The sequence below is a fragment of the Triturus cristatus genome, chromosome 6 (assembly GCF_964204655.1).
Source record: "Triturus cristatus chromosome 6, aTriCri1.1, whole genome shotgun sequence".
Lineage (NCBI taxonomy): Eukaryota > Metazoa > Chordata > Amphibia > Caudata > Salamandridae > Triturus > Triturus cristatus.
The window spans coordinates 882,252,485-882,269,244 of NC_140589.1; the positions used below are offsets into that span (position 1 = coordinate 882,252,485).

Below are 16,760 nucleotides of genomic sequence, written 5' to 3' on the forward strand. Positions count from 1 at the left end.
CAACCTTTTTAGCCACGTTTACTGCTCACAACCAGAAGACACAAGTAAACCCACCTGACCTCCTGAAATTCTGTTCTGTCAGGTGTTCCTAACTTATACAAAGGACTTTAGGAGGACGAAGGACCTAAAAGTCAGGGGAAATGGTCCTAGGTCCAAGGAAATGTTTTAGATCAGCCTCAGTTTCTTAAATATTCTGCATTAACATCATCAGTTCCACGTCTGTGTGGAGCTGATCTTGAGGACTCCTTAATCAGCAGGCGGGTACAACAATAAAGTGTTTAATATTACAATACAGGCGAAAATTCAGACACCTTGTCATAGGCTCACCTTGTCCAGGGACCCAAGCATGCTGCCTTTCACCTCTCAGAGCCCTTCACCTAACCTACTGTGCAGCTGTCTCACCTTTAATATCACTGTTCCACAGGCAGCATGATGTCACAATGTTCCTTGTCAGTAGCCTGAACCATGAGCCTTTGCAACCCTGGCATAATCTACATACTTCCAATTGGTGAAGTCTTGGACCACAAATGCAGTGAAGAATAATGGATTGTTACTCTTCATGCATTTTTGCCCATTGGCTCAGATTTGAATGCTTACTGGCCATACGAGCATCTCTGCCAGGCCACCCTATGTCTAGAGACCGTAGATTTAGAGAGTTTATAAACATTGTAGGTTCATCAATGAAGTGTGCTCGCTTCGGCGGCACATATACTAAAATTGGAACGATACAGAGAAGATTAGCATGGCCCCTGCGCAAGGATGACACGCAAATTCGTGAAGCGTTCCATATTTTTACCAGCTTTCAGGAGAGACATGTTCTATGTTTTCAAGACTAATTGAAATAATAAAGCAGGTTCCAGTGCTTTCCTCCTAATATCTATTTTTCAATTTGTCTCTCCTCAACATTTTTAATGTATTTACCTCGCAGTAATGAAGGTGCACTCTATGGCCAGCTGCATTTAGCAAGGAAGCCTGCAGGACTTCTGGGACTTTTCTTTCCCTTCTTCAGCCTCCCTGTCATTATTCTTCACAACCCCCAAATCTATACTGCTGCCAGCGATGCGTTGCTTTGTGGGAAGCAAGAGAAAGAGAAGGGGAGGGCCTATGCAAATGATGGCCTCAGGGCTGTCTGGGAGTCCCTTTTCAGCAGTACTGTTAAAATCCGCCTTGCAACCAGATTGGTCGGGTAAGCTGAAAAACACCAGGCATGATTGGGCACCAGGTCCTCTAGGCCCTTGGAGGACATATCGGCGCTGCATCCCTCAGTTTCTGAGGTCCAAGAAATGTTCACCCTCCACCCTAATAGAGAGGTCTTGGCCGATCGGGGCCGATCGGGGCAGAAGGGAGCAGGGCAAGATGCTCATGATCCTGCTCTAATAATGAACTGCCTTCCTCTCTCCTTACCTGTGGTTCTGCCTGGCTGCTTGGTTCCAGTTGTAGGCCTACATCCCACAGGCAATTTGCTTGTCCCTCTCACACATGTAAATGGGTCAGCACTCAAGTGCACACACCTGCCTGCACCCACAGACCCTCTCACACACACTTTTCTCAACAAGATTTTTTCCTAGTTTAGAGACTCAGAGACCCATGTTGAAATACAAAAGCAGCACACCACATGACGGCCTTCACATAGAATCCAGCAGCAAATGGGAAACTTTTAACTAGCCGTGGTCCTATTACTGCAGCCCTACCATGGAACGACTGCTGGATGAGTCCTGCTCGAGAATATTGAACCTACAACAAGTCTGAGGTAAATAAGAATTCCACAGGAATACCATAAAACAGGGACCTATGACCCTTTCGAGCCAGATAGGAGTCGAACCTACAATCTTCTGATCCGTAGTCAGACGCGTTATCCATTGCGCCACTGGCCCCATGTAGGATTACCCATACTTTTGTCCTTAAGAGGACCAGAAGTTGTGTGTGTGTGTGTGTGTGTGTGTTTTAAAACACCATTCCATCAACCTTTTTAGCCACGTTTACTGCTCACAACCAGAAGACACAAGTAAACCCACCTGACCTCCTGAAATTCTGTTCTGTCAGGTGTTCCTAACTTATACAAAGGACTTTAGGAGGACGAAGGACCTAAAAGTCAGGGGAAATGGTCCTAGGTCCAAGGAAATGTTTTAGATCAGCCTCAGTTTCTTAAATATTCTGCATTAACATCATCAGTTCCACGTCTGTGTGGAGCTGATCTTGAGGACTCCTTAATCAGCAGGCGGGTACAACAATAAAGTGTTTAATATTACAATACAGGCGAAAATTCAGACACCTTGTCATAGGCTCACCTTGTCCAGGGACCCAAGCATGCTGCCTTTCACCTCTCAGAGCCCTTCACCTAACCTACTGTGCAGCTGTCTCACCTTTAATATCACTGTTCCACAGGCAGCATGATGTCACAATGTTCCTTGTCAGTAGCCTGAACCATGAGCCTTTGCAACCCTGGCATAATCTACATACTTCCAATTGGTGAAGTCTTGGACCACAAATGCAGTGAAGAATAATGGATTGTTACTCTTCATGCATTTTTGCCCATTGGCTCAGATTTGAATGCTTACTGGCCATACGAGCATCTCTGCCAGGCCACCCTATGTCTAGAGACCGTAGATTTAGAGAGTTTATAAACATTGTAGGTTCATCAATGAAGTGTGCTCGCTTCGGCGGCACATATACTAAAATTGGAACGATACAGAGAAAATTAGCATGGCCCCTGCGCAAGGATGACACGCAAATTCGTGAAGCGTTCCATATTTTTACCAGCTTTCAGGAGAGAAATGTTCTATGTTTTCAAGACTAATTGAAATAATAAAGCAGGTTCCAGTGCTTTCCTCCTAATATCTATTTTTCAATTTGTCTCTCCTCAACATTTTTAATGTATTTACCTCGCAGTAATGAAGGTGCACTCTATGGCCAGCTGCATTTAGCAAGGAAGCCTGCAGGACTTCTGGGACTTTTCTTTCCCTTCTTCAGCCTCCCTGTCATTATTCTTCACAACCCCCAAATCTATACTGCTGCCAGCGATGCGTTGCTTTGTGGGAAGCAAGAGAAAGAGAAGGGGAGGGCCTATGCAAATGATGGCCTCAGGGCTGTCTGGGAGTCCCTTTTCAGCAGTACTGTTAAAATCCGCCTTGCAACCAGATTGGTCGGGTAAGCTGAAAAACACCAGGCATGATTGGGCACCAGGTCCTCTAGGCCCTTGGAGGACATATCGGCGCTGCATCCCTCAGTTTCTGAGGTCCAAGAAATGTTCACCCTCCACCCTAATAGAGAGGTCTTGGCCGATCGGGGCCGATCGGGGCAGAAGGGAGCAGGGCAAGATGCTCATGATCCTGCTCTAATAATGAACTGCCTTCCTCTCTCCTTACCTGTGGTTCTGCCTGGCTGCTTGGTTCCAGTTGTAGGCCTACATCCCACAGGCAATTTGCTTGTCCCTCTCACACATGTAAATGGGTCAGCACTCAAGTGCACACACCTGCCTGCACCCACAGACCCTCTCACACACACTTTTCTCAACAAGATTTTTTCCTAGTTTAGAGACTCAGAGACCCATGTTGAAATACAAAAGCAGCACACCACATGACGGCCTTCACATAGAATCCAGCAGCAAATGGGAAACTTTTAACTAGCCGTGGTCCTATTACTGCAGCCCTACCATGGAACGACTGCTGGATGAGTCCTGCTCGAGAATATTGAACTTACAACAAGTCTGAGGTAAATAAGAATTCCACAGGAATACCATAAAACAGGGACCTATGACCCTTTCGAGCCAGATAGGAGTCGAACCTACAATCTTCTGATCCGTAGTCAGACGCGTTATCCATTGCGCCACTGGCCCCATGTAGGATTACCCATACTTTTGTCCTTAAGAGGACCAGAAGTTGTGTGTGTGTGTGTGTGTGTGTGTGTTTTAAAACACCATTCCATCAACCTTTTTAGCCACGTTTACTGCTCACAACCAGAAGACACAAGTAAACCCACCTGACCTCCTGAAATTCTGTTCTGTCAGGTGTTCCTAACTTATACAAAGGACTTTAGGAGGACGAAGGACCTAAAAGTCAGGGGAAATGGTCCTAGGTCCAAGGAAATGTTTTAGATCAGCCTCAGTTTCTTAAATATTCTGCATTAACATCATCAGTTCCACGTCTGTGTGGAGCTGATCTTGAGGACTCCTTAATCAGCAGGCGGGTACAACAATAAAGTGTTTAATATTACAATACAGGCGAAAATTCAGACACCTTGTCATAGGCTCACCTTGTCCAGGGACCCAAGCATGCTGCCTGTCACCTCTCAGAGCCCTTCACCTAACCTACTGTGCAGCTGTCTCACCTTTAATATCACTGTTCCACAGGCAGCATGATGTCACAATGTTCCTTGTCAGTAGCCTGAACCATGAGCCTTTGCAACCCTGGCATAATCTACATACTTCCAATTGGTGAAGTCTTGGACCACAAATGCAGTGAAGAATAATGGATTGTTACTCTTCATGCATTTTTGCCCATTGGCTCAGATTTGAATGCTTACTGGCCATACGAGCATCTCTGCCAGGCCACCCTATGTCTAGAGACCGTAGATTTAGAGAGTTTATAAACATTGTAGGTTCATCAAGGAAGTGTGCTCGCTTCGGCGGCACATATACTAAAATTGGAACGATACAGAGAAGATTAGCATGGCCCCTGCGCAAGGATGACACGCAAATTCGTGAAGCGTTCCATATTTTTACCAGCTTTCAGGAGAGAAATGTTCTATGTTTTCAAGACTAATTGAAATAATAAAGCAGGTTCCAGTGCTTTCCTCCTAATATCTATTTTTCAATTTGTCTCTCCTCAACATTTTTAATGTATTTACCTCGCAGTAATGAAGGTGCACTCTATGGCCAGCTGCATTTAGCAAGGAAGCCTGCAGGACTTCTGGGACTTTTCTTTCCCTTCTTCAGCCTCCCTGTCATTATTCTTCACAACCCCCAAATCTATACTGCTGCCAGCGATGCGTTGCTTTGTGGGAAGCAAGAGAAAGAGAAGGGGAGGGCCTATGCAAATGATGGCCTCAGGGCTGTCTGGGAGTCCCTTTTCAGCAGTACTGTTAAAATCCGCCTTGCAACCAGATTGGTCGGGTAAGCTGAAAAACACCAGGCATGATTGGCCACCAGGTCCTCTAGGCCCTTGGAGGACATATTGGCGCTGCATCCCTCAGTTTCTGAGGTCCAAGAAATGTTCACCCTCCACCCTAATAGAGAGGTCTTGGCCGATCGGGGCCGATCGGGGCAGAAGGGAGCAGGGCAAGATGCTCATGATCCTGCTCTAATAATGAACTGCCTTCCTCTCTCCTTACCTGTGGTTCTGCCTGGCTGCTTGGTTCCAGTTGTAGGCCTACATCCCACAGGCAATTTGCTTGTCCCTCTCACACATGTAAATGGGTCAGCACTCAAGTGCACACACCTGCCTGCACCCACAGACCCTCTCACACACACTTTTCTCAACAAGATTTTTTCCTAGTTTAGAGACTCAGAGACCCATGTTGAAATACAAAAGCAGCACACCACATGACGGCCTTCACATAGAATCCAGCAGCAAATGGGAAACGTTTAACTAGCCGTGGTCCTATTACTGCAGCCCTACCATGGAACGACTGCTGGATGAGTCCTGCTCGAGAATATTGAACCTACAACAAGTCTGAGGTAAATAAGAATTCCACAGGAATACCATAAAACAGGGACCTATGACCCTTTCGAGCCAGATAGGAGTCGAACCTACAATCTTCTGATCCGTAGTCAGACGCGTTATCCATTGCGCCACTGGCCCCATGTAGGATTACCCATACTTTTGTCCTTAAGAGGACCAGAAGTTGTGTGTGTGTGTGTGTGTGTGTTTTAAAACACCATTCCATCAACCTTTTTAGCCACGTTTACTGCTCACAACCAGAAGACACAAGTAAACCCACCTGACCTCCTGAAATTCTGTTCTGTCAGGTGTTCCTAACTTATACAAAGGACTTTAGGAGGACGAAGGACCTAAAAGTCAGGGGAAATGGTCCTAGGTCCAAGGAAATGTTTTAGATCAGCCTCAGTTTCTTAAATATTCTGCATTAACATCATCAGTTCCACGTCTGTGTGGAGCTGATCTTGAGGACTCCTTAATCAGCAGGCGGGTACAACAATAAAGTGTTTAATATTACAATACAGGCGAAAATTCAGACACCTTGTCATAGGCTCACCTTGTCCAGGGACCCAAGCATGCTGCCTTTCACCTCTCAGAGCCCTTCACCTAACCTACTGTGCAGCTGTCTCACCTTTAATATCACTGTTCCACAGGCAGCATGATGTCACAATGTTCCTTGTCAGTAGCCTGAACCATGAGCCTTTGCAACCCTGGCATAATCTACATACTTCCAATTGGTGAAGTCTTGGACCACAAATGCAGTGAAGAATAATGGATTGTTACTCTTCATGCATTTTTGCCCATTGGCTCAGATTTGAATGCTTACTGGCCATACGAGCATCTCTGCCAGGCCACCCTATGTCTAGAGACCGTAGATTTAGAGAGTTTATAAACATTGTAGGTTCATCAAGGAAGTGTGCTCGCTTCGGCGGCAAATATACTAAAATTGGAACGATACAGAGAAGATTAGCATGGCCCCTGCGCAAGGATGACACGCAAATTCGTGAAGCGTTCCATATTTTTACCAGCTTTCAGGAGAGAAATGTTCTATGTTTTCAAGACTAATTGAAATAATAAAGCAGGTTCCAGTGCTTTCCTCCTAATATCTATTTTTCAATTTGTCTCTCCTCAACATTTTTAATGTATTTACCTCGCAGTAATGAAGGTGCACTCTATGGCCAGCTGCATTTAGCAAGGAAGCCTGCAGGACTTCTGGGACTTTTCTTTCCCTTCTTCAGCCTCCCTGTCATTATTCTTCACAACCCCCAAATCTATACTGCTGCCAGCGATGCGTTGCTTTGTGGGAAGCAAGAGAAAGAGAAGGGGAGGGCCTATGCAAATGATGGCCTCAGGGCTGTCTGGGAGTCCCTTTTCAGCAGTACTGTTAAAATCCGCCTTGCAACCAGATTGGTCGGGTAAGCTGAAAAACACCAGGCATGATTGGGCACCAGGTCCTCTAGGCCCTTGGAGGACATATCGGCGCTGCATCCCTCAGTTTCTGAGGTCCAAGAAATGTTCACCCTCCACCCTAATAGAGAGGTCTTGGCCGATCGTGGCCGATCGGGGCAGAAGGGAGCAGGGCAAGATGCTCATGATCCTGCTCTAATAATGAACTGCCTTCCTCTCTCCTTACCTGTGGTTCTGCCTGGCTGCTTGGTTCCAGTTGTAGGCCTACATCCCACAGGCAATTTGCTTGTCCCTCTCACACATGTAAATGGGTCAGCACTCAAGTGCACACACCTGCCTGCACCCACAGACCCTCTCACACACACTTTTCTCAACAAGATTTTTTCCTAGTTTAGAGACTCAGAGACCCATGTTGAAATACAAAAGCAGCACACCACATGACGGCCTTCACATAGAATCCAGCAGCAAATGGGAAACTTTTAACTAGCCGTGGTCCTATTACTGCAGCCCTACCATGGAACGACTGCTGGATGAGTCCTGCTCGAGAATATTGAACCTACAACAAGTCTGAGGTAAATAAGAATTCCACAGGAATACCATAAAACAGGGACCTATGACCCTTTCGAGCCAGATAGGAGTCGAACCTACAATCTTCTGATCCGTAGTCAGACGCGTTATCCATTGCGCCACTGGCCCCATGTAGGATTACCCATACTTTTGTCCTTAAGAGGACCAGAAGTTGTGTGTGTGTGTGTGTGTGTGTGTGTTTTAAAACACCATTCCATCAACCTTTTTAGCCACGTTTACTGCTCACAACCAGAAGACACAAGTAAACCCACCTGACCTCCTGAAATTCTGTTCTGTCAGGTGTTCCTAACTTATACAAAGGACTTTAGGAGGACGAAGGACCTAAAAGTCAGGGGAAATGGTCCTAGGTCCAAGGAAATGTTTTAGATCAGCCTCAGTTTCTTAAATATTCTGCATTAACATCATCAGTTCCACGTCTGTGTGGAGCTGATCTTGAGGACTCCTTAATCAGCAGGCGGGTACAACAATAAAGTGTTTAATATTACAATACAGGCGAAAATTCAGACACCTTGTCATAGGCTCACCTTGTCCAGGGACCCAAGCATGCTGCCTTTCACCTCTCAGAGCCCTTCACCTAACCTACTGTGCAGCTGTCTCACCTTTAATATCACTGTTCCACAGGCAGCATGATGTCACAATGTTCCTTGTCAGTAGCCTGAACCATGAGCCTTTGCAACCCTGGCATAATCTACATACTTCCAATTGGTGAAGTCTTGGACCACAAATGCAGTGAAGAATAATGGATTGTTACTCTTCATGCATTTTTGCCCATTGGCTCAGATTTGAATGCTTACTGGCCATACGAGCATCTCTGCCAGGCCACCCTATGTCTAGAGACCGTAGATTTAGAGAGTTTATAAACATTGTAGGTTCATCAATGAAGTGTGCTCGCTTCGGCGGCACATATACTAAAATTGGAACGATACAGAGAAGATTAGCATGGCCCCTGCGCAAGGATGACACGCAAATTCGTGAAGCGTTCCATATTTTTACCAGCTTTCAGGAGAGAAATGTTCTATGTTTTCAAGACTAATTGAAATAATAAAGCAGGTTCCAGTGCTTTCCTCCTAATATCTATTTTTCAATTTGTCTCTCCTCAACATTTTTAATGTATTTACCTCGCAGTAATGAAGGTGCACTCTATGGCCAGCTGCATTTAGCAAGGAAGCCTGCAGGACTTCTGGGACTTTTCTTTCCCTTCTTCAGCCTCCCTGTCATTATTCTTCACAACCCCCAAATCTATACTGCTGCCAGCGATGCGTTGCTTTGTGGGAAGCAAGAGAAAGAGAAGGGGAGGGCCTATGCAAATGATGGCCTCAGGGCTGTCTGGGAGTCCCTTTTCAGCAGTACTGTTAAAATCCGCCTTGCAACCAGATTGGTCGGGTAAGCTGAAAAACACCAGGCATGATTGGGCACCAGGTCCTCTAGGCCCTTGGAGGACATATCGGCGCTGCATCCCTCAGTTTCTGAGGTCCAAGAAATGTTCACCCTCCACCCTAATAGAGAGGTCTTGGCCGATCGGGGCCGATCGGGGCAGAAGGGAGCAGGGCAAGATGCTCATGATCCTGCTCTAATAATGAACTGCCTTCCTCTCTCCTTACCTGTGGTTCTGCCTGGCTGCTTGGTTCCAGTTGTAGGCCTACATCCCACAGGCAATTTGCTTGTCCCTCTCACACATGTAAATGGGTCAGCACTCAAGTGCACACACCTGCCTGCACCCACAGACCCTCTCACACACACTTTTCTCAACAAGATTTTTTCCTAGTTTAGAGACTCAGAGACCCATGTTGAAATACAAAAGCAGCACACCACATGACGGCCTTCACATAGAATCCAGCAGCAAATGGGAAACTTTTAACTAGCCGTGGTCCTATTACTGCAGCCCTACCATGGAACGACTGCTGGATGAGTCCTGCTCGAGAATATTGAACCTACAACAAGTCTGAGGTAAATAAGAATTCCACAGGAATACCATAAAACAGGGACCTATGACCCTTTCGAGCCAGATAGGAGTCAAACCTACAATCTTCTGATCCGTAGTCAGACGCGTTATCCATTGCGCCACTGGCCCCATGTAGGATTACCCATACTTTTGTCCTTAAGAGGACCAGAAGTTGTGTGTGTGTGTGTGTGTGTGTGTTTTAAAACACCATTCCATCAACCTTTTTAGCCACGTTTACTGCTCACAACCAGAAGACACAAGTAAACCCACCTGACCTCCTGAAATTCTGTTCTGTCAGGTGTTCCTAACTTATACAAAGGACTTTAGGAGGACGAAGGACCTAAAAGTCAGGGGAAATGGTCCTAGGTCCAAGGAAATGTTTTAGATCAGCCTCAGTTTCTTAAATATTCTGCATTAACATCATCAGTTCCACGTCTGTGTGGAGCTGATCTTGAGGACTCCTTAATCAGCAGGCGGGTACAACAATAAAGTGTTTAATATTACAATACAGGCGAAAATTCAGACACCTTGTCATAGGCTCACCTTGTCCAGGGACCCAAGCATGCTGCCTTTCACCTCTCAGAGCCCTTCACCTAACCTACTGTGCAGCTGTCTCACCTTTAATATCACTGTTCCACAGGCAGCATGATGTCACAATGTTCCTTGTCAGTAGCCTGAACCATGAGCCTTTGCAACCCTGGCATAATCTACATACTTCCAATTGGTGAAGTCTTGGACCACAAATGCAGTGAAGAATAATGGATTGTTACTCTTCATGCATTTTTGCCCATTGGCTCAGATTTGAATGCTTACTGGCCATACGAGCATCTCTGCCAGGCCACCCTATGTCTAGAGACCGTAGATTTAGAGAGTTTATAAACATTGCAGGTTCATCAAGGAAGTGTGCTCGCTTCGGCGGCACATATACTAAAATTGGAACGATACAGAGAAGATTAGCATGGCCCCTGCGCAAGGATGACACGCAAATTCGTGAAGCGTTCCATATTTTTACCAGCTTTCAGGAGAGAAATGTTCTATGTTTTCAAGACTAATTGAAATAATAAAGCAGGTTCCAGTGCTTTCCTCCTAATATCTATTTTTCAATTTGTCTCTCCTCAACATTTTTAATGTATTTACCTCGCAGTAATGAAGGTGCACTCTATGGCCAGCTGCATTTAGCAAGGAAGCCTGCAGGACTTCTGGGACTTTTCTTTCCCTTCTTCAGCCTCCCTGTCATTATTCTTCACAACCCCCAAATCTATACTGCTGCCAGCGATGCGTTGCTTTGTGGGAAGCAAGAGAAAGAGAAGGGGAGGGCCTATGCAAATGATGGCCTCAGGGCTGTCTGGGAGTCCCTTTTCAGCAGTACTGTTAAAATCCGCCTTGCAACCAGATTGGTCGGGTAAGCTGAAAAACACCAGGCATGATTGGGCACCAGGTCCTCTAGGCCCTTGGAGGACATATCGGCGCTGCATCCCTCAGTTTCTGAGGTCCAAGAAATGTTCACCCTCCACCCTAATAGAGAGGTCTTGGCCGATCGTGGCCGATCGGGGCAGAAGGGAGCAGGGCAAGATGCTCATGATCCTGCTCTAATAATGAACTGCCTTCCTCTCTCCTTACCTGTGGTTCTGCCTGGCTGCTTGGTTCCAGTTGTAGGCCTACATCCCACAGGCAATTTGCTTGTCCCTCTCACACATGTAAATGGGTCAGCACTCAAGTGCACACACCTGCCTGCACCCACAGACCCTCTCACACACACTTTTCTCAACAAGATTTTTTCCTAGTTTAGAGACTCAGAGACCCATGTTGAAATACAAAAGCAGCACACCACATGACGGCCTTCACATAGAATCCAGCAGCAAATGGGAAACGTTTAACTAGCCGTGGTCCTATTACTGCAGCCCTACCATGGAACGACTGCTGGATGAGTCCTGCTCGAGAATATTGAACCTACAACAAGTCTGAGGTAAATAAGAATTCCACAGGAATACCATAAAACAGGGACCTATGACCCTTTCGAGCCAGATAGGAGTCGAACCTACAATCTTCTGATCCGTAGTCAGACGCGTTATCCATTGCGCCACTGGCCCCATGTAGGATTACCCATACTTTTGTCCTTAAGAGGACCAGAAGTTGTGTGTGTGTGTGTGTGTTTTAAAACACCATTCCATCAACCTTTTTAGCCACGTTTACTGCTCACAACCAGAAGACACAAGTAAACCCACCTGACCTCCTGAAATTCTGTTCTGTCAGGTGTTCCTAACTTATACAAAGGACTTTAGGAGGACGAAGGACCTAAAAGTCAGGGGAAATGGTCCTAGGTCCAAGGAAATGTTTTAGATCAGCCTCAGTTTCTTAAATATTCTGCATTAACATCATCAGTTCCACGTCTGTGTGGAGCTGATCTTGAGGACTCCTTAATCAGCAGGCGGGTACAACAATAAAGTGTTTAATATTACAATACAGGCGAAAATTCAGACACCTTGTCATAGGCTCACCTTGTCCAGGGACCCAAGCATGCTGCCTTTCACCTCTCAGAGCCCTTCACCTAACCTACTGTGCAGCTGTCTCACCTTTAATATCACTGTTCCACAGGCAGCATGATGTCACAATGTTCCTTGTCAGTAGCCTGAACCATGAGCCTTTGCAACCCTGGCATAATCTACATACTTCCAATTGGTGAAGTCTTGGACCACAAATGCAGTGAAGAATAATGGATTGTTACTCTTCATGCATTTTTGCCCATTGGCTCAGATTTGAATGCTTACTGGCCATACGAGCATCTCTGCCAGGCCACCCTATGTCTAGAGACCGTAGATTTAGAGAGTTTATAAACATTGCAGGTTCATCAAGGAAGTGTGCTCGCTTCGGCGGCACATATACTAAAATTGGAACGATACAGAGAAGATTAGCATGGCCCCTGCGCAAGGATGACACGCACATTCGTGAAGCGTTCCATATTTTTACCAGCTTTCAGGAGAGAAATGTTCTATGTTTTCAAGACTAATTGAAATAATAAAGCAGGTTCCAGTGCTTTCCTCCTAATATCTATTTTTCAATTTGTCTCTCCTCAACATTTTTAATGTATTTACCTCGCAGTAATGAAGGTGCACTCTATGGCCAGCTGCATTTAGCAAGGAAGCCTGCAGGACTTCTGGGACTTTTCTTTCCCTTCTTCAGCCTCCCTGTCATTATTCTTCACAACCCCCAAATCTATACTGCTGCCAGCGATGCGTTGCTTTGTGGGAAGCAAGAGAAAGAGAAGGGGAGGGCCTATGCAAATGATGGCCTCAGGGCTGTCTGGGAGTCCCTTTTCAGCAGTACTGTTAAAATCCGCCTTGCAACCAGATTGGTCGGGTAAGCTGAAAAACACCAGGCATGATTGGGCACCAGGTCCTCTAGGCCCTTGGAGGACATATCGGCGCTGCATCCCTCAGTTTCTGAGGTCCAAGAAATGTTCACCCTCCACCCTAATAGAGAGGTCTTGGCCGATCGGGGCCGATCGGGGCAGAAGGGAGCAGGGCAAGATGCTCATGATCCTGCTCTAATAATGAACTGCCTTCCTCTCTCCTTACCTGTGGTTCTGCCTGGCTGCTTGGTTCCAGTTGTAGGCCTACATCCCACAGGCAATTTGCTTGTCCCTCTCACACATGTAAATGGGTCAGCACTCAAGTGCACACACCTGCCTGCACCCACAGACCCTCTCACACACACTTTTCTCAACAAGATTTTTTCCTAGTTTAGAGACTCAGAGACCCATGTTGAAATACAAAAGCAGCACACCACATGACGGCCTTCACATAGAATCCAGCAGCAAATGGGAAACTTTTAACTAGCCGTGGTCCTATTACTGCAGCCCTACCATGGAACGACTGCTGGATGAGTCCTGCTCGAGAATATTGAACCTACAACAAGTCTGAGGTAAATAAGAATTCCACAGGAATACCATAAAACAGGGACCTATGACCCTTTCGAGCCAGATAGGAGTCGAACCTACAATCTTCTGATCCGTAGTCAGACGCGTTATCCATTGCGCCACTGGCCCCATGTAGGATTACCCATACTTTTGTCCTTAAGAGGACCAGAAGTTGTGTGTGTGTGTGTGTGTGTGTGTTTTAAAACACCATTCCATCAACCTTTTTAGCCACGTTTACTGCTCACAACCAGAAGACACAAGTAAACCCACCTGACCTCCTGAAATTCTGTTCTGTCAGGTGTTCCTAACTTATACAAAGGACTTTAGGAGGACGAAGGACCTAAAAGTCAGGGGAAATGGTCCTAGGTCCAAGGAAATGTTTTAGATCAGCCTCAGTTTCTTAAATATTCTGCATTAACATCATCAGTTCCACGTCTGTGTGGAGCTGATCTTGAGGACTCCTTAATCAGCAGGCGGGTACAACAATAAAGTGTTTAATATTACAATACAGGCGAAAATTCAGACACCTTGTCATAGGCTCACCTTGTCCAGGGACCCAAGCATGCTGCCTTTCACCTCTCAGAGCCCTTCACCTAACCTACTGTGCAGCTGTCTCACCTTTAATATCACTGTTCCACAGGCAGCATGATGTCACAATGTTCCTTGTCAGTAGCCTGAACCATGAGCCTTTGCAACCCTGGCATAATCTACATACTTCCAATTGGTGAAGTCTTGGACCACAAATGCAGTGAAGAATAATGGATTGTTACTCTTCATGCATTTTTGCCCATTGGCTCAGATTTGAATGCTTACTGGCCATACGAGCATCTCTGCCAGGCCACCCTATGTCTAGAGACCGTAGATTTAGAGAGTTTATAAACATTGTAGGTTCATCAATGAAGTGTGCTCGCTTCGGCGGCACATATACTAAAATTGGAACGATACAGAGAAGATTAGCATGGCCCCTGCGCAAGGATGACACGCAAATTCGTGAAGCGTTCCATATTTTTACCAGCTTTCAGGAGAGAAATGTTCTATGTTTTCAAGACTAATTGAAATAATAAAGCAGGTTCCAGTGCTTTCCTCCTAATATCTATTTTTCAATTTGTCTCTCCTCAACATTTTTAATGTATTTACCTCGCAGTAATGAAGGTGCACTCTATGGCCAGCTGCATTTAGCAAGGAAGCCTGCAGGACTTCTGGGACTTTTCTTTCCCTTCTTCAGCCTCCCTGTCATTATTCTTCACAACCCCCAAATCTATACTGCTGCCAGCGATGCGTTGCTTTGTGGGAAGCAAGAGAAAGAGAAGGGGAGGGCCTATGCAAATGATGGCCTCAGGGCTGTCTGGGAGTCCCTTTTCAGCAGTACTGTTAAAATCCGCCTTGCAACCAGATTGGTCGGGTAAGCTGAAAAACACCAGGCATGATTGGGCACCAGGTCCTCTAGGCCCTTGGAGGACATATCGGCGCTGCATCCCTCAGTTTCTGAGGTCCAAGAAATGTTCACCCTCCACCCTAATAGAGAGGTCTTGGCCGATCGGGGCCGATCGGGGCAGAAGGGAGCAGGGCAAGATGCTCATGATCCTGCTCTAATAATGAACTGCCTTCCTCTCTCCTTACCTGTGGTTCTGCCTGGCTGCTTGGTTCCAGTTGTAGGCCTACATCCCACAGGCAATTTGCTTGTCCCTCTCACACATGTAAATGGGTCAGCACTCAAGTGCACACACCTGCCTGCACCCACAGACCCTCTCACACACACTTTTCTCAACAAGATTTTTTCCTAGTTTAGAGACTCAGAGACCCATGTTGAAATACAAAAGCAGCACACCACATGACGGCCTTCACATAGAATCCAGCAGCAAATGGGAAACTTTTAACTAGCCGTGGTCCTATTACTGCAGCCCTACCATGGAACGACTGCTGGATGAGTCCTGCTCGAGAATATTGAACCTACAACAAGTCTGAGGTAAATAAGAATTCCACAGGAATACCATAAAACAGGGACCTATGACCCTTTCGAGCCAGATAGGAGTCGAACCTACAATCTTCTGATCCGTAGTCAGACGCGTTATCCATTGCGCCACTGGCCCCATGTAGGATTACCCATACTTTTGTCCTTAAGAGGACCAGAAGTTGTGTGTGTGTGTGTGTGTGTGTTTTAAAACACCATTCCATCAACCTTTTTAGCCACGTTTACTGCTCACAACCAGAAGACACAAGTAAACCCACCTGACCTCCTGAAATTCTGTTCTGTCAGGTGTTCCTAACTTATACAAAGGACTTTAGGAGGACGAAGGACCTAAAAGTCAGGGGAAATGGTCCTAGGTCCAAGGAAATGTTTTAGATCAGCCTCAGTTTCTTAAATATTCTGCATTAACATCATCAGTTCCACGTCTGTGTGGAGCTGATCTTGAGGACTCCTTAATCAGCAGGCGGGTACAACAATAAAGTGTTTAATATTACAATACAGGCGAAAATTCAGACACCTTGTCATAGGCTCACCTTGTCCAGGGACCCAAGCATGCTGCCTTTCACCTCTCAGAGCCCTTCACCTAACCTACTGTGCAGCTGTCTCACCTTTAATATCACTGTTCCACAGGCAGCATGATGTCACAATGTTCCTTGTCAGTAGCCTGAACCATGAGCCTTTGCAACCCTGGCATAATCTACATACTTCCAATTGGTGAAGTCTTGGACCACAAATGCAGTGAAGAATAATGGATTGTTACTCTTCATGCATTTTTGCCCATTGGCTCAGATTTGAATGCTTACTGGCCATACGAGCATCTCTGCCAGGCCACCCTATGTCTAGAGACCGTAGATTTAGAGAGTTTATAAACATTGTAGGTTCATCAATGAAGTGTGCTCGCTTCGGCGGCACATATACTAAAATTGGAACGATACAGAGAAGATTAGCATGGCCCCTGCGCAAGGATGACACGCAAATTCGTGAAGCGTTCCATATTTTTACCAGCTTTCAGGAGAGACATGTTCTATGTTTTCAAGACTAATTGAAATAATAAAGCAGGTTCCAGTGCTTTCCTCCTAATATCTATTTTTCAATTTGTCTCTCCTCAACATTTTTAATGTATTTACCTCGCAGTAATGAAGGTGCACTCTATGGCCAGCTGCATTTAGCAAGGAAGCCTGCAGGACTTCTGGGACTTTTCTTTCCCTTCTTCAGCCTCCCTGTCATTATTCTTCACAACCCCCAAATCTATACTGCTGCCAGCGATGCGTTGCTTTGTGGGAA

The 16,760-nt window shown here is 46.0% G+C and overlaps 16 non-coding genes across 16 annotated transcripts; 9 read left to right on the forward strand and 7 right to left on the reverse strand.

Moving 5' to 3' along the window:
- Positions 1-687: 687 nt before the first annotated feature.
- LOC146818346 (U6 spliceosomal RNA) lies at positions 688-794 on the forward strand. The gene has a single exon (XR_014963505.1). It is a non-coding gene; the product is annotated as a U6 spliceosomal RNA (small nuclear RNA).
- Positions 795-1,801: 1,007 nt separating this feature from the next.
- On the reverse strand, positions 1,802-1,874 carry TRNAR-ACG (transfer RNA arginine (anticodon ACG)). The gene has a single exon. It is a non-coding gene; the product is annotated as a tRNA-Arg (tRNA).
- Positions 1,875-2,648: 774 nt separating this feature from the next.
- On the forward strand, positions 2,649-2,755 carry LOC146818348 (U6 spliceosomal RNA). Its single transcript, XR_014964518.1, has one exon. It is a non-coding gene; the product is annotated as a U6 spliceosomal RNA (small nuclear RNA).
- A 1,007-nt stretch (positions 2,756-3,762) lies between these two features.
- TRNAR-ACG (transfer RNA arginine (anticodon ACG)) lies at positions 3,763-3,835 on the reverse strand. Its single transcript has one exon. It is a non-coding gene; the product is annotated as a tRNA-Arg (tRNA).
- A 776-nt stretch (positions 3,836-4,611) lies between these two features.
- Positions 4,612-4,718, forward strand: LOC146818350 (U6 spliceosomal RNA). The gene has a single exon (XR_014963506.1). It is a non-coding gene; the product is annotated as a U6 spliceosomal RNA (small nuclear RNA).
- Positions 4,719-5,725: 1,007 nt separating this feature from the next.
- Positions 5,726-5,798, reverse strand: TRNAR-ACG (transfer RNA arginine (anticodon ACG)). The gene has a single exon. It is a non-coding gene; the product is annotated as a tRNA-Arg (tRNA).
- Positions 5,799-6,570: 772 nt separating this feature from the next.
- Positions 6,571-6,677, forward strand: LOC146818352 (U6 spliceosomal RNA). The gene has a single exon (XR_014964526.1). It is a non-coding gene; the product is annotated as a U6 spliceosomal RNA (small nuclear RNA).
- A 1,007-nt stretch (positions 6,678-7,684) lies between these two features.
- TRNAR-ACG (transfer RNA arginine (anticodon ACG)) lies at positions 7,685-7,757 on the reverse strand. The gene has a single exon. It is a non-coding gene; the product is annotated as a tRNA-Arg (tRNA).
- Positions 7,758-8,533: 776 nt separating this feature from the next.
- Positions 8,534-8,640, forward strand: LOC146818354 (U6 spliceosomal RNA). Its single transcript, XR_014963507.1, has one exon. It is a non-coding gene; the product is annotated as a U6 spliceosomal RNA (small nuclear RNA).
- Positions 8,641-10,494: 1,854 nt separating this feature from the next.
- LOC146818355 (U6 spliceosomal RNA) lies at positions 10,495-10,601 on the forward strand. The gene has a single exon (XR_014963508.1). It is a non-coding gene; the product is annotated as a U6 spliceosomal RNA (small nuclear RNA).
- A 1,007-nt stretch (positions 10,602-11,608) lies between these two features.
- Positions 11,609-11,681, reverse strand: TRNAR-ACG (transfer RNA arginine (anticodon ACG)). Its single transcript has one exon. It is a non-coding gene; the product is annotated as a tRNA-Arg (tRNA).
- Positions 11,682-12,449: 768 nt separating this feature from the next.
- LOC146818357 (U6 spliceosomal RNA) lies at positions 12,450-12,556 on the forward strand. The gene has a single exon (XR_014964402.1). It is a non-coding gene; the product is annotated as a U6 spliceosomal RNA (small nuclear RNA).
- Positions 12,557-13,563: 1,007 nt separating this feature from the next.
- Positions 13,564-13,636, reverse strand: TRNAR-ACG (transfer RNA arginine (anticodon ACG)). Its single transcript has one exon. It is a non-coding gene; the product is annotated as a tRNA-Arg (tRNA).
- Positions 13,637-14,410: 774 nt separating this feature from the next.
- On the forward strand, positions 14,411-14,517 carry LOC146818359 (U6 spliceosomal RNA). The gene has a single exon (XR_014963509.1). It is a non-coding gene; the product is annotated as a U6 spliceosomal RNA (small nuclear RNA).
- A 1,007-nt stretch (positions 14,518-15,524) lies between these two features.
- Positions 15,525-15,597, reverse strand: TRNAR-ACG (transfer RNA arginine (anticodon ACG)). Its single transcript has one exon. It is a non-coding gene; the product is annotated as a tRNA-Arg (tRNA).
- A 772-nt stretch (positions 15,598-16,369) lies between these two features.
- LOC146818361 (U6 spliceosomal RNA) lies at positions 16,370-16,476 on the forward strand. Its single transcript, XR_014963510.1, has one exon. It is a non-coding gene; the product is annotated as a U6 spliceosomal RNA (small nuclear RNA).
- The last annotated feature ends 284 nt before the right edge of the window (positions 16,477-16,760 follow it).